General features: G+C 46.0%; 1 long non-coding RNA gene across 1 annotated transcript; it reads left to right on the forward strand.

The window, feature by feature from the left end:
* Positions 1–17,389: 17,389 nt before the first annotated feature.
* LOC123066986 (uncharacterized) lies at positions 17,390–18,314 on the forward strand. The gene is made up of 2 exons (XR_006431489.1): positions 17,390–17,454; positions 18,076–18,314. It is a non-coding gene; the product is annotated as an uncharacterized lncRNA (long non-coding RNA).
* The last annotated feature ends 9,609 nt before the right edge of the window (positions 18,315–27,923 follow it).

The raw sequence follows: 27,923 nt of genomic DNA on the forward strand, positions 1-27,923 counted from the left end.
TGTTGCAATGAATCTGCTGCGATTGGAGTCGCGCTTGGATGGTGCAGTCGCTTATCTGGCTCGACTGAAGGCGGCAATGACCCGAGTGGACGCTGAACTCTGGCCTCACGTGAAACTTTCCCAAGACCTCCAGTCGCTGATGACTCGACTTAATCAGATCCCAGGCCAAGTGCAAGAATGGAAGAAGTCCTCTGCTCACTGTGGTGCTGACGTCGCCTTGTTGTTGGTCCGAGTGCACTACAAGGAGGCTAAGGAAGACAAGCTGGCTGCTCTCAAGGTAGCGAATAATAAGAAGCACTCTTTCCAGTCCTTCATGGACACCTTCCTCGAGGCAGCCACTCGTATTGCCGGCAGCATCGACCTCAACAGCTTCTGCGACCCGGCCAGTCCTTCTCGCGCCGAGTGATTGAAAAACATCGTGATTCACCTTTATTTGCCTCGGAATGCCGAGTGATTTTGTAATCGTTAAAACTCCTTCGGGCTTGATGCCCGAGTACTTTAATCTGCGGTTAGGAAGCTTTGGATTTATCCTCGAACATGTTGTGTTTACCTTCGAGTGAAATTCGTTCTTCTCCCGGATTGGTTTATGTTTGTTTGATGCAGCTCCTGAAGAAGAATCGGCACTTGACCAGTTGGACGATCCTTGAGCAACCTTGATCAGCTCACCAGCAAGGCACTTAGCAATGGTCTTGACATTCCTGTCAGCCGTCTGCTTTGGCGCCAACCGTTGGATGGGCCTTTGTCAGTGCGCACAATCTCATCCTTCTTCTTGACGATGCAGGCCCCCGGTGGGGGGGGGGTCGCTGTCGACCCGCACTATTCGGCAGGGCTGGTTGACTCATCAACAAGGTATTCAACAATGGTCTATGTCTGAAGTGGGGCTCGGGGTCGGCCTGCACTTTGTTAAGTTCCTGAGTGAGAAGATCAATTTTCACTCGGGAGGGTTTTCAAAACTTAGGCGAGTACTGGATTGCAGCTAAGCCTCCGAGTGGGAGGATTGCTCACCACTCGGTAGGATTTTTCAAACTTAGGCGAGTACTGGACTGTAGCTAAGCCCCCGAGTGAGAGAATTGCTCACCACTCAGTAGGATTTTTCAAACTTAGGCGAGTACTTGACTGCAGCTAAGCCCCCGAGTGGGAGGATAGCTCACCACTCGGTAGGATTTTGTTAAACTTAGGCAAGTACTGGACTGCAGCTAAGCCCCCGAGTGGGAGGATCGCTCACCACTCGGTAGGATTTTTCAAACTTAGGCGAGTACTGGACTGCAACTAAGCCCCCGAGTGGGAGGATAGCTCACCACCCGGTAGGATTTTGTTAAACTTAGGCGAGTACTGGACTGCAGCTAAGCCCGCGAGTGGGAGGATATCTCACCACTCAGTAGGATTTTTCAAACTTAGGCAAGTACTGGACTGCAGCTAACCCTTTTACAATCTCGTCCTTCTTCTTGACGGTGCAACCCCCGGGGAGGGGGGCATGGCCGACCTGTACCGTTGGGTAGGACTTCTTTTTTTCAAACTTAGGCGAGTACTGGACTGCAGCTAAGCCCCCGAGTGAGAGGCAGACTCACCACTCGGTAGGATTTTTATTACTTAGGCGAGTACTGTGCTGCAGCTAAGCCCCCGAGTGAGAGGCTGACTCACCACTCGGTAGGGTTTTTATTACTTAGGCGAGTACTGGACTACAGCTAAGCCCCCGAGTGAGAGGCAGACTCACCAATTGGTAGGATTTTTATTACTTAGGAGAGTAATGGACTGCAGCTAAGCCCTCGAGTGAGAGGCAGACTCACCACTCGGTAGGATTTTTCTTTAACTTAGGCGAAACGGATTCGCAGCTAAGGCACCCACTGAGGGATTTTAGAACATGCAAAAAATGAACAACAATCATTCGGAATCATGTCTTTTTATACCCAAACTAAAAGGTATTTCTTATTACATCTCATCAGTCTAAATACTTAAGAGTAAAAAGGGCGGAGCAGTTCCGCATTCCAAGCGTGTGGCTCATCTTTATTGTGTTCGACGTTGAAGAGACGATACGCTCCGTTGTGGAGCACCTTGGTGACAATGAAAGGGCCTTCCCAAGCAGGAGCGAGCTTGTGTGGTTTCTGCTGGTCCACCCTAAGAACCAAGTCTCCTTCTTGAAATGTCCGACCCCTTACATTTCTGGCGTGGAATCGACGCAAATCTTGCTGATAAATGGTTGACCGGATCAAGGCCATCTCGCTTTCTTCTTCCAAGAGATCGACTGCATCTTGTCGAGCCTGCTCCGCTTCTTCTTCTGAGAAGAGTTCGACTCAGGGCGTGTTGTGGAGCAAATCACTCGGGAGTACGGCTTCGGCTCCGTAGATTAAGAAGAATGGAGACCTTCCAGTCGACCGATTAGGAGTTGTCCTTAGTCCTCAAAGTACTGATGGGAGCTCGTCGACCCAAGCTCCTGCTGCATGCTTGAGGTCGCGCATCAACCGAGGTTTCAGTACTTTGAGAATCAATCCATTTGCTCGCTCAGCCTGCCCATTCGACTGAGGATGAGCGACCGAAGCATAGTCGACCCTCGTGCCTTGCGAAGCACAAAAGGTTCTGAACTCATCAGAGTCAAAGTTTGAGCCATTATCTGTGATGATGCTGTGCGGAACACCATATCTGAATATTAGTTCCCTGATGAAACTCACAGCTGTACTTGCTTCAAGGTTTTTAATGGGCTTGGCTGATCCATTTGGTGAACTTGTCGACTGCCACCAACACATGAGTAAATCCGCTCCTGCCAGTCATCAGAGGTCCAACCATGTCCAATCCCCAGACAGCAAGAGGCCAACCGAGTGGAATTGTCTTGAAAGCTGATGCAGGTTTGTGAGACATGTTGGAGTAAAACTGACAGCCTTCACACTTGTCCACTATTTCCTTTGCCATCTCGTTGGCCCGTGGCCAGTAAAATCCGGCTCGGTATGCTTTGGCCATGATGGTCCGAGAGGACACATGGTGACCATAGGTCCCCGAGTTAATATCATTGAGGATCATTCGGCCTTCTTCTGGCGTGATGCACTTCTGGCAGACCCCAGTTACATTTTCTCTGAACAGCTGTCCTTTTATCATGGTAAAGGCCTTAGATCGTCGGACAATCTGTCGAGCCTCTTCCTCATCCTCTGGAAGTTCTTTCCTAAGAATGTATGCGATGTACGACACCGTCTAGTCGGGAGTGATGACCAAAACCTCCATGACTAAGTCGACCACGGCTGGGATTTCGACTTCAGTCGGATCTGTGGCGCTCTTGGGCTGTGGCGACTCTTCAGTGAAAGAATCTTCTGAACTGAAGGTGAATGAATATGTTCCAGAAACACATTGCGGGGAATGGCCTCTCTCTTGGAACCTATCTTTGCCAACTCATCTGCAGCTTGATTTTTCAATCGGGGTATATGGTGAAGCTCCAATCCTTCAAACTTCTTTTCCAGCTTTCTAACAGCATTTCAATAACCAGTCATGGCTGGACTTCTGACATCCCATTCCTTCATCACTTGAGTAACCACCAAATCTGAGTCGCCATATACCATAAGGTGACGGACGCCGAGTGAAATGGCAATACGCAACCCATATAAAAGTGCTTCATATTCTGCTTCATTATTGGATGAATCAAAATGAATCTGTAGAACATAGTTAAGCTTGTCTCCATGGGGGGACACCAATACTACCCCAGCACCTGATCCGTTCAGCATCTTGGAGCCATCAAATAACATAGTCCAATGCTCCGAGTGAACTTGAGTCGGCAGCTGCTGCTCAATCCACTCGGCAAGGAAATCTGTGATTGCTTGGGACTTGATAGCTTTCTTTGCCTCAAACTTGATATCCAATGGAAGGAGTTCAATCGCCCATTTTGCCACTCGACCAGTTGCATCTCTGTTATTCAGAATCTCAGATAATGGTGCGTCGCTGATGACTGTGATGGAGTGATCAGAGAAGTAATGTGCAACCTTTTTCATGGTCATGTATATTCCATAGACAAGCTTCTGATAATCAGGATATCGCTGCTTGGATGGAGTCAAAACTTCGGAGAGATAATAAACTGGGCACTGAACCTTGTAGGCTTTTCCTTCCTCTACTCGCTCGACCGTGAGTACTATGCTAACAACTTGTCAAGTGGCTGCAATATAAAGCAGTAAGGGCTCTTTGCTGATAGGAGCAGCGAGCACCGGCTGGGTGGAAAGCATGGTTTTGAGTTCTATAAACGCTGCATCAGCTTCTTCAGTCCACTCGAACTTATCAGATTTCCTCATCACTCGGTAAAGAGGCAAGGCCTTTTCACCGAGACGAGAAATGAATCGAATCAAGGCGGCCAAACAACGAGTCAACTTCTGAACGTCATGTACTCGCACATGACGTTTCATTCGGAGGATGGTATCAACTTTTTCTGGATTAGCATCGATCCCTCATTCAAAAACGAGAAAACCGAGTAAGTTTCCTCCTGGAACTCCGAACATGCACTTTGACGGATTAAGCTTGATATCGTACCTCCTTAGGTTGGCAAAGGTCTCTGCGAGGTCAGTCAATAGGTCGGAACCTTTGCGAGACTTGACCACAATGTCATCCATGTATGCTTCCACATTTCGACTGACTTGAGAGAGCAGGCACTTCTGAATCATTCTCATGAATGTGGCTCCAGCATTTTTAAGACCGAATGGCATGGTGACATAGCAAAAGCACCCGAATGGGGTGATGAAGGTTGTTTTTATGTCATCGGGACCATACAGTCGGATCTGATGATACCCGGAATATGCATCTAAAAAAGACAAGCGCTCACACCCCGCAGTCGAGTCAACAATCTGATCGATGCGGGGGAGGGGGAAGTGATCTTTCGGGCAGGCCCGATTGATATGCTTGAAATCAATGCACATACGAAGTGAATCGTCCTTCTTAGGAACCATGACTACATTGGCAAGCCACTCGGAGTGGTAGATCTCTCGGATGAACTCTGCTGCTAGCAGCCGAGCCACCTCTTCGCCAATCGCTTTCCTCTTCTGCACGGCGGACCACCGAAGGTGCTCTTTGACGGGTTTTGCCTTGAGGTCGACACGCAAATGGTGCTCAGCCAGTCCTCTGGGTACACCCGGCATGTCAGAGGGTTTCCATGCAAAGATGTCCTAGTTCTCACGGAGGAACTAGATGAGCGCTTCTTCCTATTTGCTGTCGAGTGTCGTTGATATATGAGTTGGCGCGGCATTGGGATCGGTCGGGTGAATACGAATCGGCTTCGTTTCACCAGACGACTGAAATTCAGAATCTATGGCAGGCTTCTTGGCTCGGAGCAAATCACTCGGATCTTCATTCTTCTAATACTCTTGAAGTTCAACAGCTGTCATATGCATATCGGCAATTTTGGAACCTTTCTGGAAGCATTCCTATGCCTTCTGTCGATTGCCAGTAATTGTGATCACGCCTTTGGGGCCAGGCATCTTCAACTTGAGGTACACGTAACATGGTCGAGCCATTAAACGTGCGTATGCAGGCCTCCCTAGAATAACAAGATAAGCACTCTGGAAATCCACGACTTCAAACGTCAACTTTTCCTTATGGTAATGCTTGGAATCACCGAAAACCACGACGAGAGCGATCTGGCCGAGTGGTTCAGCTTTCTTTCCGGGGATAACACCATGGAAGCTCATATTGCTCTTGCTAAGTTTGGACATCGGAATGCCCATCCCCTTCAAGGTTTCAGCATAAAGGATATTCAGACCGCTTCCTCCGTCCGTCAACACTTTAGTCAGTCGAGTGCCTCCGACCACTAGATCGACCACCAGTGCTTGCCTCTCGGGGGTGGCTACACGAGCAGGATGGTCAGACTGGTCGAATGTGATGGTTGTCTGAGACCATTTTAGGTATGTGGTCGTTGTCACTGGAGCAACCATATTCACTTCTCTATTGATAACCTTCAACCGACTCTTGCTCTCAACATCAGCAAAAATCATGAGAGTGGAATTGACTTTGGGATAACCATCGTCTTCCTCTTCATCCTCATCTTTGTCCGACTCTTTCTCCTTCTCATTGGGTTGTTTCTCTCGGAATTGCTGGATCAGGAGTCGACATTGTCGAGTGGTATGCTTTGGGTAAATCAGATTACCTTCTTCATCCTTCTTCGTGTGGATGTGACATGGCAAATCCAATACATCATTTCCTGCTTGATCCTTCACCTTCTTTGGGGGCTAGGGCCCCTTAGGTTTTCCCTTAAACTTGCCTTGAGCCACTGCTGCAATCTCATCGGGGGCCGTTGGCTCGGCCTTACGCTTCTGTTTCCGACTGGAGTTACCTCCACCGGCCTCTTAACCGACTGGTTTACTATTCCCGCTACGGAGTCGATCCTCTTCTTCCCCATTAGCGTATCGGGTGCCTATCTCCATCATCCGAGTCAGAGTCATATCCCTAGTCCGACCGAATTTTAGGACCAACTCTCTGTATTTTACGCCTTCCTTGAAAGTGCACACTGCTTGATGCTCTGATACATTTTCAATGGTGTGATGTAAAGTGGTCCATCTCTAAATGAATTCCCTCAAAGTCTCATTCGACTTCTGTACACAATGCTGCAACTCGGGCAATCCTGCTAGTCGCTTGCATGTGCCCTTAAAAGTTCTAACGAACACTCAAGCCATCTCCTACCAACTGTGTATACTGCCTGGAGTCAACTGAGTCAACCACGCTCGGGCCGACCCTTCCAACATAAGAGGGACGTGCTTCATCGCTATTTCATCGCTTCCGCCTCCAATCTGCACAGCCACTCGGTAATCCTCAAGCTAGGTTTCAGGCTTGGATTCTCCAGTGAACTTACTGACTCCGGTTGCCAACCTGAAGTTGGGAGGAATCACTACCGCCCTGATGGCTCTGCTGAAACACTCTGGACCGGAAACATGCAATCTGCTGCCACTTGGACGATCTCTGCCAGGGTCTTCTCTATGCGCTCTGTTCTGGTCGACCAAGCCTTGAACGAGAATGGATCTTCCATTGAAGCCTGGCTCTCTTGGGTCGACTGGAGCTCTACGCTCGTCACTGTGACGGTGTCTCTCATCGTTCTGCCGAGGCACATATTACGCACTCCTCGGAGGAGGCGTAGGCACTCGACGATGATTGTCATGGTCGAACTGATGATCATACTATCCACGGCCTTCACGCTGCAGGGGCGATCTTGGGCTATGGGCCGACTAAAGTGTATCCGCTACTATGGATTTGTTGTGAATCCTATTTCGCTACTGAGACACTGCAGTGTTCCGCTCTCCAGCTGCCCGGAGCAAGGACCAGATCTGCATCAACCCTCTGCCAGCCTCGACTGGGAAGGTTGGATCGACTCTGCAATTTGGGCCGCAGCTATGAGGTTCTGAATCGGAGTACGGTATACCTTAGGTGGAGGCGGGAAAAGCTGCCGTCGACTGGACTCAGGGACCCGCTCCGAGCCTGCTCGTCGACAGCACGCTGCAGGTTCTCCAGTTGAGTGCGCTCAGCCAAATTAGCCAAGCGCGCCTCCTCCAAGGCCCGAGCCTCAGAGGTTTCTCCAACGATGGGCGTGTGGAGTGCATCCATGTTGCGGCGACGAAGTTCTTCCCTCTGCTGCGAAGAGAGGGGTTCGGGATGGTATTCCTCATGGACGCGCGACGGATTGCCGCCACCTTCTTTGCCATCTTGCGACGAAAGCCAGGTAGACCATGCGGTCCATCGACCATCAAGACTTCAGCCGCAGGGTCGCTGCTATCGCATTCGGACGCAGTCTCCGCGGAGCCAGTCGATAGATCGAACAAGCCGTGGAGCGTTTCATCGGGCTCGATTGCCGCGACTTGGTGGGTGGTCGAACACCGAGCCACCACGTGTTTCACTCACCGCTGAAGCCGCGATCGACCGGATCGCTTGCATTGGCAAACAGCGGGGAGATAAGACACCATCGGAGCCGACTGATACTAGGTCGACGGCTGTTGCAGAAGGACGTCGCGAACGCATGCGCGAAAGTGCGTCGCCCCTCGGACGGGGAGCGCCTCAACATCAAGCGGAGCTTCCTGAAGCCACGCTGAGTCATCGGCGATGAAAACGAGCGCGCCGAGACGGATCTCGCGGCCCTCAGCCAATCTGCCGCCGGAAACCATGATGATGATAGGAAAAACTAGCAACTTCACCAACAAGTCGCTAAGACACCTGCCCCATGGTGGGCGCCAACTATCGTGGTTCTAAGGCTGACAGTAGAAAGGGGGGTAGGTATGGAGAGGCAAGATCTCAGCTATGGTGAAGATGTACACACGAGTTTTACGAGTTCAGGCCCTTCTCGGAGGAAGTAATAGCCCTACGTCTTGGTGGTCGATTGGATTATATGTGTGATGTTACAGGGGTGCGAACCCTTGTGCCAGAGGAGGGGGGTGGCTTATATAGAGTTCACCAGGACCCTTTCCGCCCTCCATTACAAGGGACTTAATGTACATAAAGTGGTGGCATTACTGGTAACGCCAGCCTTAAGTGTTGTTAATGACCTTAAAGACTACGGAGTGAATGTCTGCCCGTTGTAATGCTGAGTGACAGTAGGTAGGAAGATTCCCGAGTGACATGATGTCGAGTGGATTGCACTCGACATCTTCGACTGGGGGTCTCATGCCGCCTATTGAACTTCTTGTCTTCTTGGGTAGCGACCTCAGGTAGGACATATAGGTCAGGTCTATGACCCCACTCCAGGTCTGTATCCTCATCAACACCTGCCTGGTTGCCTCCGCCAGAAGCTCCTGGGCCCTAGCCTCGACGGCGAGCTCCATTCGCCGTGGTTGAGGCCTCATCTCAGGAAGGGACATCGTCTGGTGCTTCTTGATCTCCGGGAGACTTCTAAGACAATGTATTAGTCCATCCCTAATGGCTACCGAGCCATGTCTCCTCACCAGATAGCATCACGAGCTCGGGATCAAAAGCAATCTGGCTCGGGTTGAAGTCATCACCATTCATCGTCTTCCCCTAGTCTCTGTACCTCACGATCTTGTCGTGGGAGGAGATGTTGGTGGAGCTCTCTGGATGATCGACGTCATCCTCCGAGAATGCCTTGGCCTTCTTGAATGGGGCTCTATGGGCCATGGCATAGAGGTCGTACAGCGGCGGCACCTCCTTCTTGTTGTGTCGCGCCTGAAAGAGAGGAACAGGGTAAAAATTAGTAATTAAGGGATGAAGCTAGCATGAAGAATGAAATTGCATGAATCGTTAAGGGCTCGAACCACATACCCAGTGGTCCCCATAGTCAAATAGGTTGGAGCTCCCTATATGGTGCGGCACACCTTGCATCTGGGCTTGCTTGTCCCTGGCCTTGTTGTGGACGGCTAATGATGACCCACAAGTATAGGGGTTCTATCGTAGTCCTTTCGATATGTAAGAGTGTCGAAGCCAACGATGAGCAGAAGGAAATTACAAGCGGTTTTCAGTAAGGTATTCTCTCCAAGCACTGTAATTGTAGGTAACAGATAGTTTTGTGATAGGATAATTTGTAATGGGTAACAAGCAATGAAAGTAAATAAAGTGCAGCAAGGTGGCCCAATCCTTTTTGTACCAAAGGACAAGCCTGGACAATTTCTTATAATGAGAAAAGCGCTCCCGAGGACACTTGGGAATTGTCAAGCTAGTTTTCATCACGCTCATATGATTCGCGTTCGGTACTTTGTGTTGGGGAACATAGTAATTTAAGAAAATTCCTATGCACATGCAAGATCATGGTGATGCATAGCAACAAGAGGGGAGAGTGTTGTCCACGTACCCTCGTAGAACAAAAGCGGAAGCGTTAGAACAACGCAGTTGATGTAGTCGTACATCTTCACGATCCGACTGATCCAAGTACCGAACGTACGACACCTCCGAGTTCAGCACACGTTCAGCTCGATGACTATCCCCGGACTCCGATCCAGCAGGGTGTCGGGGAGGAGTTCTGTCAGCACGAAGGCGTGGTGACGGTGATGATGTTCTACCGATGCAGTGCTTCGCCTAAGCACCGCTACAATATGACCGAGGTGGAATATGGTGGAGGGGGGCACCGCACACGGCTATAGAACGATCACGAATATCAACTTGTGTGTCTATGGGGTGCCCCCCTCCTTCGAATATAAAGGGGGGGAAGAGGAGAGGGCCGGCCAAGGGGGTGGCGCGCCCTAGGAGGGGGAAACCTACTCCAAGTAGGTTTGCCCCTCCCTTTCCTAGTCCAATGAGGGGGAAGGAAGGAGTGGGAGAGGGGAAAGGCAAGGAAGGCGCCCCCCCTTCCTTGTCCTATTCGGAATCAAGGGGAGGGGGCGCGCCTCTTGCCCTAGCCGACCCCTCTCTCTCTCCACTAGGGCCCAGCAAGGCCCATTAGTTCCTGGGAGGGGTTCCGGTAACCCCCGATACTCCAATATATATCCGATAACCCCCGGAACTTTTCCGGTGTCCAAATATAGTCGTCCAATATATCAATCTTTATGTATCGACCATTTCGAGACTCCTCGTCATGTCCGGGATCACATCTGGGACTCCGAACAATCTTCGGTACATCAAAACTCATAAACTCATAATATAACTGTCATCGTAACGTTAAGCATGCGGACCCTACGGGTTCGAGAACTACGTAGACATGACCTAGAACTGTTTCCGGTCAATAACCAATAGCGGAACCTGGATGCTTATATTGGATCCTACATATTCTACGAAGATCTTTATCGGTCAAACCGCACAACAACATACGTTGTTCCCTTTGTCATCGGTATGTTACTTGCCCGAGATTCGATCGTCGGTATCTCAATACCTAGTTCAATCTCGTTACTGGCAAGTCTCTTTACTCGTTACGTAATGCATCATTCTGTAACTAACTCATTAGCTACATTGCTTGCAAGGCTTATAGTGATGTGCATTACCGAGAGGGCCCAGAGATACCTCTCCGACATTCGGAGTGACAAATCCTAATCTCGAAATACGTCAACTCAACAAGTACCTTTGGAGACACCTGTACACTACAAGAAATATGTCAACTAGTGACCTTCTGTTAGTGACCCTGGAAGAATTGGTCATAGATCTATGACCATTTCAGACCAATTGGTCAAAAGCTGTTCGAGGGGCTCCAAACCCTAAACCATTGCGACCATTTTGGTCAGAAAGGTTGTAATTTCCTTACACGAAAAGGTCCTAAAGCAAACAGCGCTAGTCCGCTGCCTTATTTCTAGTTGTTAACGACCAATATAGATGGTCATAGCCTTGTAAATTGTGGTGGGTTGCTATGACTAGGCGCCACCTCATCAGTTTTGCCTATGTGTCATGTCCATGTGGCAGTTTTTGCCTTAGGTTGTGAAGCAACCTATATTTCTGTCCTTCCCAAAATTCCCAAAAAAATCTCATAAATTCTTTGGGTCATATCTTCGTCAAATATGTAAAAATCTTCCTTGCCTAGTTCAAAAATAATTCAAAAATATTCATTTTCCTATTCTGTTCAGAGTAACAGTTTGTGAAGGAAGTACCACTTTGGCATGTCCAAATGTATCCATTTTCTACAGTGCTTTCCTATGCCCAAATAACCACCCTCCACCAAATGCCAGCTCAATCCATTCATTATTTTGAGCCGAGCTTCAACATTCGTATTTATGTCCAGTGTGGTGGTTTGCAAAGCAAGTACCACCTAGGCTCCTCCTTTTGAGCTGAAAATTTGTGAAGAAGGTCTTCTTAGTAACTGATCATCCTCAGCCAAAACTCACGCCCATTAGCCATGTACATTTCCCGTACCGCTAATCAAACACTTGCCTGCTAATTCATGTTTGAGCATCGATCGGTCTCCTTGTGAGAATCTTATGTTGTAATTTTCTTCCTAGCACCAACCTGGGGAGTGCCCAACCCACTAGACATGCCTAGGCCGCCCAGAACACATGGCAACGCCACGGTCACGAGGTGACCACGCGGCGGGCATGCGAGTTTACGCGCTCTAGAGTTGGGGCCCTTGGCCACCGCCCAAACCTCGACGTATCGCCACCAAACCATGTATTTATGATTAAATAGGTCCTTATGTAACTAGAAATGATTTTTGGAAAAAATAAATAGCAAACTATGAGGCAGCTGCAGTTCTAATTTGACCCGTTTCCAACTGAATCGGCAGAAATTTGTCTTTTTCACGATTGGTGGATCAAAAATTTTTACACCCAACCATTTCGTCAATTGTGCATTAAATATGGCCTAGTATTTTATAAAAATGATCTGGTCCAATTTTGCAACAACTATTTGGTAGTTCCTTCACAAAACAACCTCCTTTCGGGCAGTCGAAAAATGGAAAATGGTTTTTTCGTCCAACGAAAATGAAAACTTCCTTAGGCAACATTGTTTGCCATTCCAATATGCACCCTTATGCACAATATGAGATGATTTGCACAAACTATGCCATGAATGTGGCCATAAGATTGATCATTTGGCTTGAAAGCCATGAATCTTTAGAGATGATAGCTCATTTATGAGAACACTTTTTTAAAATAATTGCCGTATTACAAGTTTGTTATTTTTCCTGGGAACTTGGCCACATATAATGACACAATGCAAAGGTTTCCCAATTTTTTGAATTTTTTTGAATTTTTTTATGCCCGTTTCAAAATGCGGTCAAAACGGCGGGAATGACCGTTCCTAGCTAGTGGTTGAATCTTGGAATTTTTTGGTGTTTCTCTGACTAAATAGATACTTATGTACCTAGAAATGATTTTTGGAAAAAATAAATAGCAAACTACAAGGCAACTGGAGTACAAATTTGACCCGCTTCCAACCGAATCGGCAGAAATTTGTCTTTTTCACGAGAGGTGGATCAAAACTTTTTGCACCCAACCATTTGGTCAATTGTGCATTAAATATGTTCTAGTACTTTAGAAAAATGATTTGGTCCAATTTTGCAACAATTATTTGGGAGGTCCTTCACAAAAAAACCTCCTTTTGGGCACTCAAAAAATGAAAAATGGTTTTTTTGTACAAAGAAAATGAAAACTCCCTTAGGCAACATTGTTTGCCATTCCAAGATGCACCCTTGTGCACAATATGAGATCATTTGAACAAACTATGCCATGAATGTGGCCATAAGATTGATCATTTGGCTTGAAAGCCATTGATCTCCATACGTGATAGCTCGCTTCTGAGAACACTTTTTTAAAATGATTGGCTTATTACAAGTTTATTATTTTTCATGGAAACTTGGTCACATATGATGACACAATGCGAAGGTTTTCCAATTTTTTGATTTTCTTTTGAATTTTTTATGCCCGTTTCAAAATGTGGTCAAAATGGCGGGCTTGACCGTTCCTAGCTAGTGGTTGAATCTTGGAAAATTTTTGGTGTTTCTCTGATTAAATAGATACTTTTGTACCTAAAATTGATTTTTGAGAAAAATAAAGAGCAAACTACGAGGTAGCTACAGTTCAAATTTGACCCGCTTCCAACTGAATCGGCGGAAATTTGTCTTTTTCACGAGAGGTGGATCAAAACTTTTTACACCCAACCATTTTGGTCAATTGTGAATTAAATACGTCCTAGTATTTTAGAAATTTATTTGGTACAATTTTGCAACAAATATATTATAGGTCCTTCACAAAAAAACTCATTTTGGGCACTCGAAAAATGGAAAATGAATTTTTCGTCCAAAGAAAATGAAAACTTCCTTAGGCAACATTGTCTGCCATTCCAAGATGCATCCTTGTGCATAATATGAGATCATTTGAACAAACTATGTCATGAATGTGGCCATAAGATTGATCATTGGGCTTGAAAGCCATGAATCTTCACACTTGATAGCTCGTTCCTGAGAACATTTTTTTAAAATAATTTCCGTATTACAAGTTTATAATTTTTGCTGGTAACTTGGCCACATAAAACGAAACTATGCGAAGGTTTTCCAATTTTTTTATTTTTTTTTATGCCCGTTTCAAAATGCGGTCAAAACGCAGGAATAACCGTTCCTAGTTAATGGTTGAATCTTGGAATTTTTTTGGCATTTCTCTGATTAAATAGATACTTATGTACCTAGAAATAATTTTTGGAAAAAATAAAGAGCAAACTACGAGGTAGCTACAGTTCAAATTTGACCCGCTTCCAGCTGAATCGGCGAAAATTTGTCTTTTTCACAAGAGGTAGATCAAAACTTTTTACACCCAACCATTTGGTCAATTGTGCATTAAATATGTTCTAGTATTTTAGAAAATTAATTTGGTAAAATTTGTAATAAATATATGATAGGTCCTTCACAAAAGAACTCATTTTGGACACACGATAAATGAAAAAATGAATTAAAAAAGTCATTTCTCATAACTCTTTATAAAAATATTTGTCTTATTTCAATTTGTGATTATTCGTGAAAACTAAATTCAAATTTGCTGACACAATGCGAAGTTTTTTTTTTCAATTTTTCAGGTCATGATAAAATAGCTAACATGATTTAGCACCTTACTTTTAGTCGATTACGACCAATTTAAATGGTCAAAATATCATACCTGTATACTGCGTTTTGATTGGTCCAGAGGCCTCTCACGCGGATCGTGGATAATCACCGTCGGATGCTCCTGGATCCAACGGCCCGCACGTCGCCCGTCTCACCCACGTCCCGCACTCCTCCTCTCGCACCCTTCTCTCCCTCGCACTGACGCCCCTCTCTCCTCTCCCTCACTCTGATCTGATCTGAATCCACCGCCGCCCACCGTGGCCCACCCCCACCGCCGCCCACTGTCGCCCACCCCCTCCGCCGCCCACCCCCACCGTCGACGACCCTCACCATCGAGCCCACGCCCCGACCCGCGCCCTCTAGTACTCGCCCGCAACCCTCACCCGTGGCTAGGGTTTCGGCCGCCACCCCTAACTTCGTCGGGATCTGCCAAATCCGGCGACGGCGAGGCCAGAGGTGCCTGGATCTGGCACCGGTAAGCCCTTCCCCTCTTTATTCGCGCACTATCTCCTCCTCACCTCACCTCGTCTTGTGTTCCCTTTCAGCAGGTCAACATGGTTGTGGATGGGACGACGACGATGGCAGGAGGGGCGAACCTCCATGGGACGGGTCGCCACCAAGGAGATGGAGCTCCTTCTCCATCCAATTTGGCCATCTCCGGCCGCCTCCTCCAGATCCTCGCCGACCACGGGCCCCTCACCGTCGGCAACACCTGGAACCACGCCAAGGTACCCTCCTCGACCCACTCGGCTGTCCGTGCGTGTGTCAACGACCCCTAGCTCTTGAGCTCCATGTATTGCTGTGACTTTGTTCGTCCATGGCCGGCCAGTAGATGCGGCGGTATTAAGAGCTGATGGAACTGGTGCCCGGAAGCGAGTAGTACAGCTTGGCCTCTGCCTGTACTTCCTTCTTTGATCAGATGATGCTTAGACCAGGAAGATTGTAGCTTCTGCCCTCTTTTTAGTGCCTTAGCTTCTTGCATTTGGGGAGCAAATAAAGTGATAGTTTTACCCTTCTTCGCGCCTAGCCGTACTCTTGTATGTCAATACCAGGTAGTTTGTTACAGACTAGTGTCCTATGATTAGATGCAATATGGTGTATGTTCAACTCAGTGATTTCAGTCTGAGTATTTTGGTGCTAGTAGGAATTTTCTGCAATTAGGATTGTATATCAGGCATCTTTTAGTCCGTTGTCACCGAATAAGCTGAATGTGTATGCTATGACAGACACCTGGTGGTGAGGTAAACAATTGATTCTTGTTCATGCCACTTCTTTTTTAGATGCTCAATGTGGTCACTACATCACTTTGTTATGCTATTTATTCAAAGTGTATGTATTCAATGTCCTCCTGGACATGCAGTTAGTCTGTATCTGTCTTAGCGAAGACACAAGAGAAGACTGTTACAATGATAGTATGTGCTACATTTGATCCCGGGTTGTATAACATATCTGTTACTGCAGGTCACCCATCCTCGAGGAGCAGAAGGAGGGACGCATCTAGCTGGCCATCAAGGGCCTGCTCTGCTCCTCTTCTTCCTTGACCATCGGTACCACCACGTTCCCGGGCTTCCAAGGCGCGCCAGCACACCGCCGCCATGCCTCCTCTGCTCTTCGGGGTCGGACCAATCGCTCAACCCTTCAGGTACGCACGTCTCCTGCTATTATCTCAACCCTGTGAGTGCCAACTTGCCTCTTGCCTGCCAAGAGTGTTGACTGAATTGCTTCTGATACATGTATGTGTGTGTTTGTGTGCAGCACAAGCCCTGCAGCAGCCGACGTGGGTTCAGGTGTCCCCTCCCCTGATGGCTATAAATCTACCATGCTCTGCTAATTCTATGCGAGCACTGTTAGGCGTTCGTTTGTATTTGCAAATTAGCAGCAGCTTGCAGAATATGTGTCGTCCAAAGCGTTGCCTTAATACAATCTGCGTATCATTAGCTGGTATCCATATGGAGATAGTTTAGCAGAGGAAGAAATAAACACCTATGTTTCTTGGTCCGTGAAATTGCATTGGAGAGATGGGTCTATTATATATAGGCGATACATTACACTAGTTGAATTTGACCACGCACCAACTCCAACAAGTGATACATGCATGCTAATTGTTATTAGCTTCAAAACCTAGTAAATGCCTTCTTGCACTAGGTACACCCCTGAATTTTTGTCCTTTACAACCTGATCAATGTACAACCTGTTTGCTTGAAAGTAATTTTAGTTGATTCTTTGATGGAGCGCTAAGACTGCGTGAAACGGTAGTTTTTATTATCTAAAACTACCGCCGTGTGATTATGCAGGTGCCTAGTTTGTTTTTATTAGTTTTTATTATATAAAGTACCTCCCTGGAACATTAGTTTGTCACCTTGTTTCCACTCATACGCAGGATATTGTTTGCTGCTTATGCTTTTCTGATCGACAGTATCAGGCAGTAACACATTAATTAGTCTCGGTTACTTGAAATCAAATCCATGATTTTGTTATGTACTCTTTGCTCACAGTTACGTATAAGTTAACCTTTCATGTTAAGGCAAACCTGAGAACACTTGCTTGTGAGAACCAACTGGACTTCTTAGATATATCCAAGTGAAGATGTACTGTTACCCATGGTCTTGTTCCTTTACCCATTGTCTTGTTTGTCCTGCAGGTTAGTGAGCAGCATCAGGAGGAGGAGCTCAAGCACGACCACCAAGAGGCACCACCGCAGTAGGAGGTAGCACGTCCATCTCCACCTCCCCCTCCCTCTACTCCCAAACCTTTTTATTAGAATATATTGAGTACATTCTGTCAACTTGTGTGTCAGTAAGAACAAAAACTAATTATCTAAGGTCCTGTTATTATTACCTATATATGACATTGCTACTGGATTGCCTAGTGCCCCTGTTCATGGTGGGCTAAACTTGTATTTGCTCCTGCTGCTGCGTTTTGATGATCATGAGTGTGATGCATTTTGATGATCTCCTTGTACCAGATGAGTCCGTCGATGAAGCGGCAACATCTCCTCTAGAGGGTGACGGTGGTGGCGGCGCCTGTGTGCGGCTTCGACTACAACCTCCTCTCCGGTGAGTCCTTCTCCTACCTCTAGCTCCATCTCTGAGCTGCTATAATACCATGCTCTGTTTCATGGCCGTGGCTTATTTAGTCTGTGCTTGCTATGCCTTGTGTATTGGAGCCTAATTAGCTTCTATTAGGGGATAATCTACTGGTTATACCAAGATTTTACATGAAATTTTGTTCTACTTATTCTGCTAAGGTTGTTTGCAATGGTTATACATATGTTACACAATTTTTGCTGCTGGCTAATGAGCTTTAGAGATGGTAACATGGTGCTGCACTCTCAGGACCATCTTATGACACACAATCAATTTTTGGTGTGCTCAAATTTTTAATTTTAGTGATAAGGAAATATCCCACCTAGTTTTCTGGCTCTCTCACTTGAGTTGGTTTAATAGTAGTGGCCTCTTGACTTGTACTTAGGTGGGTAGGTGCTGGCTGGGAGCAAAAGTTTATATGCATGGATAATGGACTTGCACTAAATGGACACAAATAAAGGAGTTGAGTATTAAGTGAACTTGTTCTAACTGGAAACAATTTCTGTATGGTGTACATAAATATCGAGTTGATAGCTGATCTGTAGCAAATATAGCTGCGCGTAACTTCTTTACTTGGTTCCTCTTTTACAGGAGCTCCAGGCCTAAGAAAGTTGGAAGTGCGAAGACGTGAAGAAAAGCGCGAAGCCGTGAAGTGCTACTCAGCAAAGAGTTGTCTGTTCTATTTGACTGTAATATTGTAATAGCTGGTATACCTAGGTTGTAATAGTCTACAGAAATTGTAGTACACTAATCTAGTGTCATTTGACGAGTTTCACATGTTCTCTTGTTTGGAATATTTGATTATGAATGTGATTTGATTGTGTGTGAGATGGGAACCTGACCAGTGAAACCCACTTATGAAATAATATGACTAGTTCATAACTTTGTTATGTGTGGGATCAATATATGAGATTAACATGACTAGTGGGACCAGCTCCAAAATATATTTTCCAAAAATATATAATTAATAGACTGTAAAAGGCCAAAGCCCAGAGATAAAAAGGCTGAAATATTGGGCTTGGCCCATGTAGCCCAATAGAATTCGTAGGAATTATAATAATAAAAAATGTTGAATTGTTGGGCTAGGCCCATGTAGAAAACCGAATTGGACCGGGCTGAATCTTGTGCCACATCAGCTTGCCACGCTGGATGCCTACGTGGCCTGGGGAGGTTGCTAGTGACCAAAACGCCACAGTAGGAATATTTTGGTCGTAAACGTCCACGACCTTCTCACAGAGAAGGTCGCTATAGTCAGTTAACGACCGCCAGCTTTTGACCTTCTCTTTTTGGTCACAAAAAGGTCGCAAATGAAAAACCATGACCTTTCAGTGACCAATAGTCAAGGTCACAAGTTGACATATTTCTTAGTGGTAGAGCACCTTTTATAATCACCCAGTTACGTTGTGACGTTTGGTAGCACATAAAGTGTTCCTCCGGTAAACGGGAGTTACATAATCTCATAGTCATAGGAAAATGTATAAGTCATGAAGAAAGCAATAGCAACAAACTAAACGGTCAAGTGCTAAGCTAACTGAATGGGTCAAGTCAATCACATCATTCTCCTAATGATGTGATCCCGTTAATCAAATGACAACTCATGTCTATGGTTAGTGTCGTGGATTTGTCACGGCAGATGTCCTTAGTGTCAGGACTTAGTCGCGAGGCCAACGCATCTATGTGGTAGCTTGAGAGGGGTTGAGCGGAATCGAGAGAAGCAACACAAGACAGGGATTTAGACAGCTTCGGGCCCCGGGAAACATCATCCGGTAAAAACCCTACATGCTGTTTGAGGCTAGGTCTCATTATCATCACGAGGGAGTCGCCGTAAACCGGCTCTCCTCTAGTTGTGTCTAGCCCTAAGATTGTTTCTTGATTGTAGCTTCTCCCTCTTTGGGGAGCCCTGCCCTTCCTTATATATGTTGAAGGGGCGGTTTACATGACTAGTCCTATTTGGATTAGGATTACTCTATTACAAGTGGAGTCCTAGTCTTGCTTCCTTTGTAGGAGAATAGTCCTTACGCTTTCCTCATAAACCGGCCCACTATTAAACGTGAACCGGCCTTCTGGGCCTTGGGCCTCGTCATCCATCTAACCCGCCCACCGGGTTACTAATGAACCGCCAAGACCGGGCGGGTAGCCCGTGAACCGCCAAGCTCCGGGCGGGTTACAAGTGAATCATCCAGTCCGGCCGGTTTATACTCCCGGCCGGTTTACGCCACGGGGTATATCCCCGACATTAGCCCCCAGTTTAATTTGGATTTATCCATGTTAAACTGATCCTGTAAAAATAAACACAAGAAGAAACTTGACAGGTTGTGCTCTGGGTTAAGAATTATTGTAGACCGGCACCTGATCGTCCTTAAGTCCTTTTCATTTCCTCCTTCTAGAAATTCCGGGTCAATAACCAGCTTCATATTCAAATTGCCGATGTTGGCTTCTTACAGAAAAAATATTGTGAAGAATAATCCACTTGAATCGGCTTCCAAAGTGCCGGTTTAAGAAATATTGGTCTTGAAACTCATCTGATATTCAGCCGGTTTGAAAATGTAGACTTGCCGATTTTATCATTGCCAAAGACTGTCGGGTTATAAAAACTTGATAACTTCGAGTCATGATTGTTGCAGACACTGGTTTCATGATTGTTACCAACGCCGGTTCATGATTATTAATGACGCCGGGTTGCAGCCACAAGGTCATAATGATTGGTGACGCCGGGTCAACCTAGTTACCTCAATCATAATATGAAAATAGTTCTTCGATAATAATATAATACCTGTAGCCCCCAAGTCTTGAGCAGAACAAAGTGGTGGCTTAAGACTTTGCTTCAATATAAATATCACAATTTTGAAGAAATCCAGGTTGTTCATCTCAATCACTAGTCAGAATTGAGTATTCCCCATATGTAGCCCCCAAGTGCCGGGTTGTCATGCTTGTAGCAACCTGGGACTTGTAATTGCCTGATGCTCATAAAAACTTCAACCAGTGTAACCCCCAAGGGCCGCGTCATTATGCAATAATGAGCAGGGAGTTTGTAAATATAATCTTGTAAACTTTGAACAGCAACGTGTAGCCCCTAAGGGCTGGCTCAGTAAGATAATATTGAGCTGAGACTTGATATATACTTCAATGAAAATAACATCATATGATGTAACCCCCATCATGGGGCTTGAATCCACGTCCACAAGGTTAAGAGTCTTGTGCTTTACCAACTGAACAGTGGACCTTGCAATATAATGGATAAAAAACTTTGTACCTTGAACTGTTGATAGGAGCAATTGGTAGCCCCCAAGGGCCGGCTCATTATAATGTAATGAGTCGGGTCTTCAATAAGATGAACAAAGAATGACTTTGCATTAGCCCCCAAGTGTCATGGTGCATGCTTGCAGCGACATGAGACTTGCATGTAATCTCAATTTGAATAATGTAGCCCCCAAGTGCTGGGTCGTAAGCCTGCAGCGACTTGGGACTATTTCTTCCATTGTAGAATAAATCATATTCATCGATAGAATAATATCCATTGCGCTAAAGCGACTTTGAAAACCTCAATCATAATACTAATAACCATAATAAAAATCCAGCCATGTTGGCTATTCAAGATAATGTAATCCGGTATGAAAACCTTATTCATCCAATATCATAATGAAAATTCAGCCAAGTTTGGCTATTTGAATAATATAACCTGATAATTTATAAGCGCATGATTCCAATGGCGCAATCCAAATATATACTGGCGACGTATAGTCCAAAGCCAGGCCGGTTTAACAAACACCGCATAATTTCTCATCATATACTGGCGACTTATCGTCTTAAAGCCAGGCCGGGTTAATAAACGCCGGTGATTTTATAATCATGCTTTATTCAACCTGTTTCTGCATACAACAAGTTTAAAGTGTCCTGGCGGTTTACCGCCGGACGGGTCATAATGCCCAACATATAACCTAGGTTTATAACCAAGGCTGCACTTAAGAACAATCAAATATGAAATATATCATACCTGTGACATTGAATCACCTCGCTGGTTTACCAACTTTCTGTAGTAAGGGTGATAATCCCAATCTTGAGTACTGATAACTCCTTCCATATTGTGTCGGTTTATGATAAAACCGCACCGGGTTATGATAGACACCGGATTATCCATATATAATACTGTCGACATGTAGTCGAACCAGACCGGATTAATAATCGCCGGATTATAATTGGTCATGTACTGACAATTTGTAATTGAAAGTCAAGCCGGGTTAATGAACGCCGGTTTACTCCATAATAGGATGATAATAGAAAATCAAACCGGGCAGATGGCCCCCGGATTAGGACTTGACCGTGTTCCGTCAATTTGTAATTGATAGTTGAACCGGATTAAAACATTGTCGGTTTAAAAAACGCAACAAAAATCAAATAACAGTTATGAAAAAAAAATATGGAAGCACAGGCAATGATAAAAACCGTTTGCAAAAATATGCTATACTGAGCTGATCAGATGGTATTACCATGGTCGGACAGGACCAAGCCCCCAATAGGAGTGACAATGATTCAAGTCAGCCAGGTCCCCAAATGATTCGTGGCATATATGCCAGATCAAGAGGCGTGGCAATGGTTCGGGTTCGACCAAGCCCCCAAGTGATTTTGTGGCCTTAGGCCGACCAAGAGGCGTGACTGGTTCAGACTTGACCATGTCCCCAAGTGATCTGGTGGCTGTCGCCTATCAAAAGGTGTCGCGTTGGTTCGGACACGACCAAGGCCCCCAGTGATATATAAAAAGCAAATGTCAAGGGGTAAACCAGAGTTTGCTTTAAAAACAGAGCCACTCCATGTAACCACGCATGATAAGAAAGACAGAGGCCCCGCTTTATGAAGCAGAAGCCCCCATGCGATCAATAATATGTTAGGCCAATAAGGCAGGATACCCATGTTTGAACCGCGCATCATGGCAACAGGTCCTCTTCGGTAATTTTTAACTTTTTTGCAAGAGATAAATTCTTCTTGAACCGGGATCTTGAACCGGATAGTGAGAGCTTCAAAGCTTTGTGGGAGAACAGACGTTCCTTAAACAGGATTGCAAACCGGAATCTTCATTTTCAGCCGGAAATTTTCTGACGGCCTTTCAACTCGAACTTGTGAGAAATTAATTCCTTTTTGAACCGGACATTGTTAAACCGGATTTGAGAGCTTCAAAGCTTCGTGCGAGACAAATTCCCCTTGAACCGGATTGTAAACCGGATATTTGAGAGCTTTAGTGAGACTGACTTCCCTTGACCCGGATTGTAAACCGGAATCCTTTCTGATGATCCGGAACTTCTTCATTGAGCCAGGATTTTGTAACTGTCATATACTTTCTAAGCCGGAAATTTTCTGACGGCCTTCAAATAACAGTAGCCTCCTGGACCGGGTTATCTTTCCCTCCATCGTCCTGGGGTTTTTAAATTTGCTGAAACTGGCAAGACTTGTTGCGTCATATCATCGTAGCCCCCGAGTCTCAAGGTGACTCGAAGAGTTGGCTTGAAATTCTCCATATTTGACCGTGATATAAACCGGCATAACTTGTATATCATTGGTGTTGACAGCATGATGTGAATCCACAGAAGGTTGTGATGACTGCGGCGGGCTATAAATCATCCCGTATGAGCCGTGTCAGCAACTCGGCCAATGGTTCCTTCCAACTGGCTCTTTGAAGTTTAACCAAACTGTTGTGACAGCGACTTGTGTGCCTCTCCATTGAGCCATCCAATGCAGATGGCGGTTGATGATAATTCGCCTCCAATTTGTTGAAAGAAAAACCGGGCTACCCAAGCTGTGACTTGCTCATACTCAATAAACAGCTCATGCAGACAAGTGCGGCCCGGTGTGTTGATATAGACCAGCCCGCGAGAGACGGACGACAATAACGACCGCAACATCAGAGGCAGCTCGGATAGATGAGTCGGCCGTGGCATCTGTAAACCGGTGCGGACGGGGAAGATCGGCACCAGTGTCGTAAACCGGCACGGACGGGCGAGTTAATGTAGTGAACAACTGTCCTGCATCAACAATATTATAGACCAAGGCAAAGATAAACTGCTCTTTGACAAAAAATAATATGTGCCAATAAAATATATCTTAGATGAATATCACCTGATGTGCCAGGCCGGAAATAATCCGCCATGAAATTTATGATCGCTAGGTGGATTTGAAGTCGCTTACGGGTGAACCGGCCGCGGCGTGGTAAACCGGTGCGGACGGGTGAGTCGGCCGCGATGTCTGTAAGCTGGCGCGGACATGCGAGTTGTCCGTGGCGTTTGTAAAGCGGTGCGGAAGGGCGAGTCGGCCGGCGCATTGATGTAAACCAGACCGCGACACGCGTGTCCGTGAAACCGCGCAGCACAGCCGAACGTGCATCCGTGGTATAACACCGTCCCTTTTTTTTTTAAATAGTCGTCCTGCGTAAAAATATTACAGCCAGAGTAATTGTTCTCATAGGAATGAAAATATATAAATAAAAATAGAGCGGATAGATTTCACCTGATGTATTTGGACGACCGATGATCTGCGCCCAGTGCCCAGGCTAGAATTTAATTGAGTCCAATTGCACTGTCTATGCATGTGCTAGTATTTTAGTCTGGACGGATTACTACTACTAGTAGTAGAACTACCTCACCGTACAAGCGGTTGTACTGTAAGTGCTAGTCGACTTTGCCTGTGTCTTCGTTTGATAAAAGGGAGATGGCAGTGCCTGACATCCCACGCAGGCTGCCACTGACTTCCTTTTTAGCGTCTGACGGGTCAATGTAAACCGTTCACGCCTTTCTTCACAGCTACAGGCTATCCCAGCTACCTGTCCTCGCCGGTTCAACCTGCTGCTACTCACCCGGCCTGCGTTTCCTCCTCAGCCACGAGCACGAACGATGGTTGATTTCTTTGAACCCAAATCCAGCCCAAAAAGTTGATCAGTATAATAATTAACCCGGCTACTGGCTCTGCCCCAGGTTTGTCCAACTCCGAATTGTTCATCATGTAAGCTCTGCGGTGTCTTGACGGCTAGCACGCGACCCTTGTCTCCTCACGCGTGTGTTAACTGATCCGACCTGGCATACAGCAGGCGTGGACATATATCTTTTTTCTTCCTTTTGCTTGATCGCTTTGCACTTGAAGTAACAGCAGAGAGACCCGGCCATCGTTTGGGGCGAGACCGGGCGCGACTCGGCGTTGACCCGTCATAGAATAGGTGGCTCTACGGGCGACTTGGCCACGAAGCATAATCCGGGTCGCAGTGGATTGAGTCCTGTCTGTGTCCTTGCTATATTCTCTTTTCTCCTTTTCTTTTTTTTCCTTTCTTTTTGTCTTCATGTGGTGATGAATCTGTTGTAGTACTCCTTCCAGTCCACGCTCGCGCATAATCCTCGGGTGCTCCGCAAGCCTCCGCTCCACTTTTGCCTCGGGACTTGGTCATCAGTAGATTATGTGCGGGGGCATGGAGCAACGAACACAACTTGACGTATTGGTCAGAACAACTACAACGGAAGATTTCCTGTCCGTCTCAACGTAACCTACGATTGATGGATCACGGAAAATTGAAACTGACGCAGATCCTTTCAAACCGTCTTTCCTCATCCGAAAATTTGCGAATCTCTCAACCCTAAAGAGATCCCTCCAAGAACTCAACACCACCGTGCGCAGGCCCCACGGTGGGCGCCAACTGTCGTGGATTTGTCACGGCAGATGTCCTTAGTGTCAGGACTTAGTCGCGAGGCCAACGCATCTATGTGGTAGCTTGAGAGGGGTTGAACGGAATCGAGAGACGCAACACAAGACATGAATTTAGACAGCTTCGGGCCCCGGGAAACATCATCCGGTAAAAACCCTACATGCTGTTTGAGGCTAGGTCTCATTATCATCACGAGGGAGTCGCCGTAAACCGGCTCTCCTCTAGTTGTGTCTAGCCCTAAGATTGTTTCTTGCTTGTAGCTTCTCCCTCTTTGGGGAGCCCTGCCCCTCCTTATATATGTTGAAGGGGCGGTTTACATGACTAGTCCTATTTGGATTAGGATTACTCTATTACAAGTGGAGTCCTAGTCTTGCTTCCTTTGTAAGAGAATAGTCCTTACGCTTTCCTCATAAACCGGCCCACTATTAAACGTGAACCGGCCTTCTGGGCCTTGGGCCTCGTCATCCATCTAACCCGCCCACCGGGTTACTAATGAACCGCCAAGACCGGGCGGGTAGCCCGTGAACCGCCAAGCTCCGGGCGGGTTACCAGTGAATCATCCAGTCCGGCCGGTTTATACTCCCGGCCGGTTTACGCCACGGGGTATATCCTCGACAGTTAGGAAACTTAACCATCTTTGATTTACGAGCTAGTCAAGTGAAGGCATACTAGTGACACTATGTTTGTCTATGTATTCACACATGTATCATGTTTCCGGGTAATACAATTCTAGCATGAATAATAAACATTTATCATGATATGAGGAAAGAAATAATAACTTTATTATTGCCTCTAGGGCATATTTCCTTCAGTCTCCCACTTGCACTAGAGTCAATAATCTAGATTACGCAGTAATGATTCTAACACCCATGGAGTCTTGGTGCTGATCATATTTTGCTCGTTGAAGAGGCTTAGTCAACGGGTCTGCAACATTCACATCCGTATGTATCTTGCAAATCCCTATGTCTCCCACCTGGACTTGGTCCCGGATGGAATTGAAGCATCTCTTGATGTGCTTGGTCCTCTTGTGAAATCGGGATTCCTTTGCCAAGGCAATTGCACCAGTATTATCACAGAAGATCTTCATTGGTCCTGATGCACTAGGTATGACACCTAGATCGGAAATGAACTCCTTCATCCAGACTCCTTCATTTGCGGCTTCCGAAGCAGCTATGTACTCTGCTTCACATGTAGATCCTACTTCGACGCTTTTTTTTAGAACTGCACCAACTTACAGCTGCACCGTTTAATAAAAACACGTATCCAGTTTGCGATTTAGAATCGTCCGGATCAGTGTTGAAGCTTGCATCGATGTAACCATTTACGACTAGCTCTTTGTCACCTCCATAAATGAGAAACATATCCTTAGTCCTTTTCAGGTATTTCAGGATGTTCTTGACCGCTGTCTAGTGTTCCACTCCTGGATTACTTTGGTACCTCCCTGCTAAACTAATAGCAAGGCACACATCAGGTCTGGTACACAGCATCGCATACATGATAGAGCCTATGGCTGAAGCATAGGGAACTCCTTTCATTTTCTCTCTATCTTCTACAGTGGTCGGGCATTGAGTCTGACTCAACTTCACACCTTGTAATACAGGCAAGAATCCTTTCTTTGCCTGATCCATTTTGAACTTTTTCAAAACTTTATCAAGGTATGTGCTTTGTGAAAGTCCGATCAAGCGTCTTGATCTATCTCTATAGATCTTGCTGCCCAATATGTAAGCAACTTCACCGAGGTCTTTCATCGAAAAACTTTTATTCAAGTATCCCTTTATGCTATCCAGAAATTCTATATCATTTCCAATTAACAATATGTCATCTACATATAATATCAGAAATGCTACAGAGCTCCCACTCACTTTCTTGTAAATACGGGCTTCTCCAAAAGTCCGTATAAAACCATATGCTTTGATCACACTATCAAGCATTTATTCCAACTCCGAGATGCTTGCACCAGTCCATAGATGGATCACTGGAGCTTGCACACTTTGTTAGCACCTTTTGGATCGACAAAACCTTCCGGCTGCATCATATACAACTCTTCTTCCAGAAATCCATTCAGGAATGCAGTTTTGATATCCATTTGCCAAATTTCATAATCATAAAATGCGGCAATTGCTATCATGATTCAGACAGACTTAAGCATCGCTACGGGTGAGAAAGTCTCATCGTAGTCAACCCCTTGAACTCGTCGAAAACCTTTTGCAACAAGTCGAGCTTTGTAGACAGTTACATTACCATCAGCGTCAGTCTTCTTCTTAAAAAACAATTTATTCTCAATGGCTTGCCGATCATCGGGCAAGTCAACCAAAGTCCACACTTTGTTCTCATACATGGATCCCATCTCAGATTTCATGGCTTCAAGACATTTTGTGGAATCTGGGCTCATCATCGCTTCCTCATAGTTTGTAGGCTCGCCATGGTCAAGTAACCGGTTTAGTAACTTGTTCTGAAGTTTCATGATCATCATCATTAGCTTCCTCACTTATTGGTGTAGTCATCACAGGAACCGGTTTATGTGATGAACTATTTTCCAATAAAGGAGCAGGTACAGTTACCTCATCAAGTTCTACTTTCCTCCCACACACTTCTTTCGAGAGAAAGTCCTTCTCTAGAAAGGATCCATTCTTTGCAACGAATGTCTTGCCTCCGGATCTATGATAGAAGGTGTACCCAACAGTTTCCTTTGGGTATCCTATGAAGACACATTTCTCCGATTTGGGTTCGAGCTTATCAGGTTGAAGCTTTTTTACATAAG

This window comes from Triticum aestivum, chromosome 3B, assembly GCF_018294505.1.
Source record: "Triticum aestivum cultivar Chinese Spring chromosome 3B, IWGSC CS RefSeq v2.1, whole genome shotgun sequence".
NCBI lineage: Eukaryota > Viridiplantae > Streptophyta > Magnoliopsida > Poales > Poaceae > Triticum > Triticum aestivum.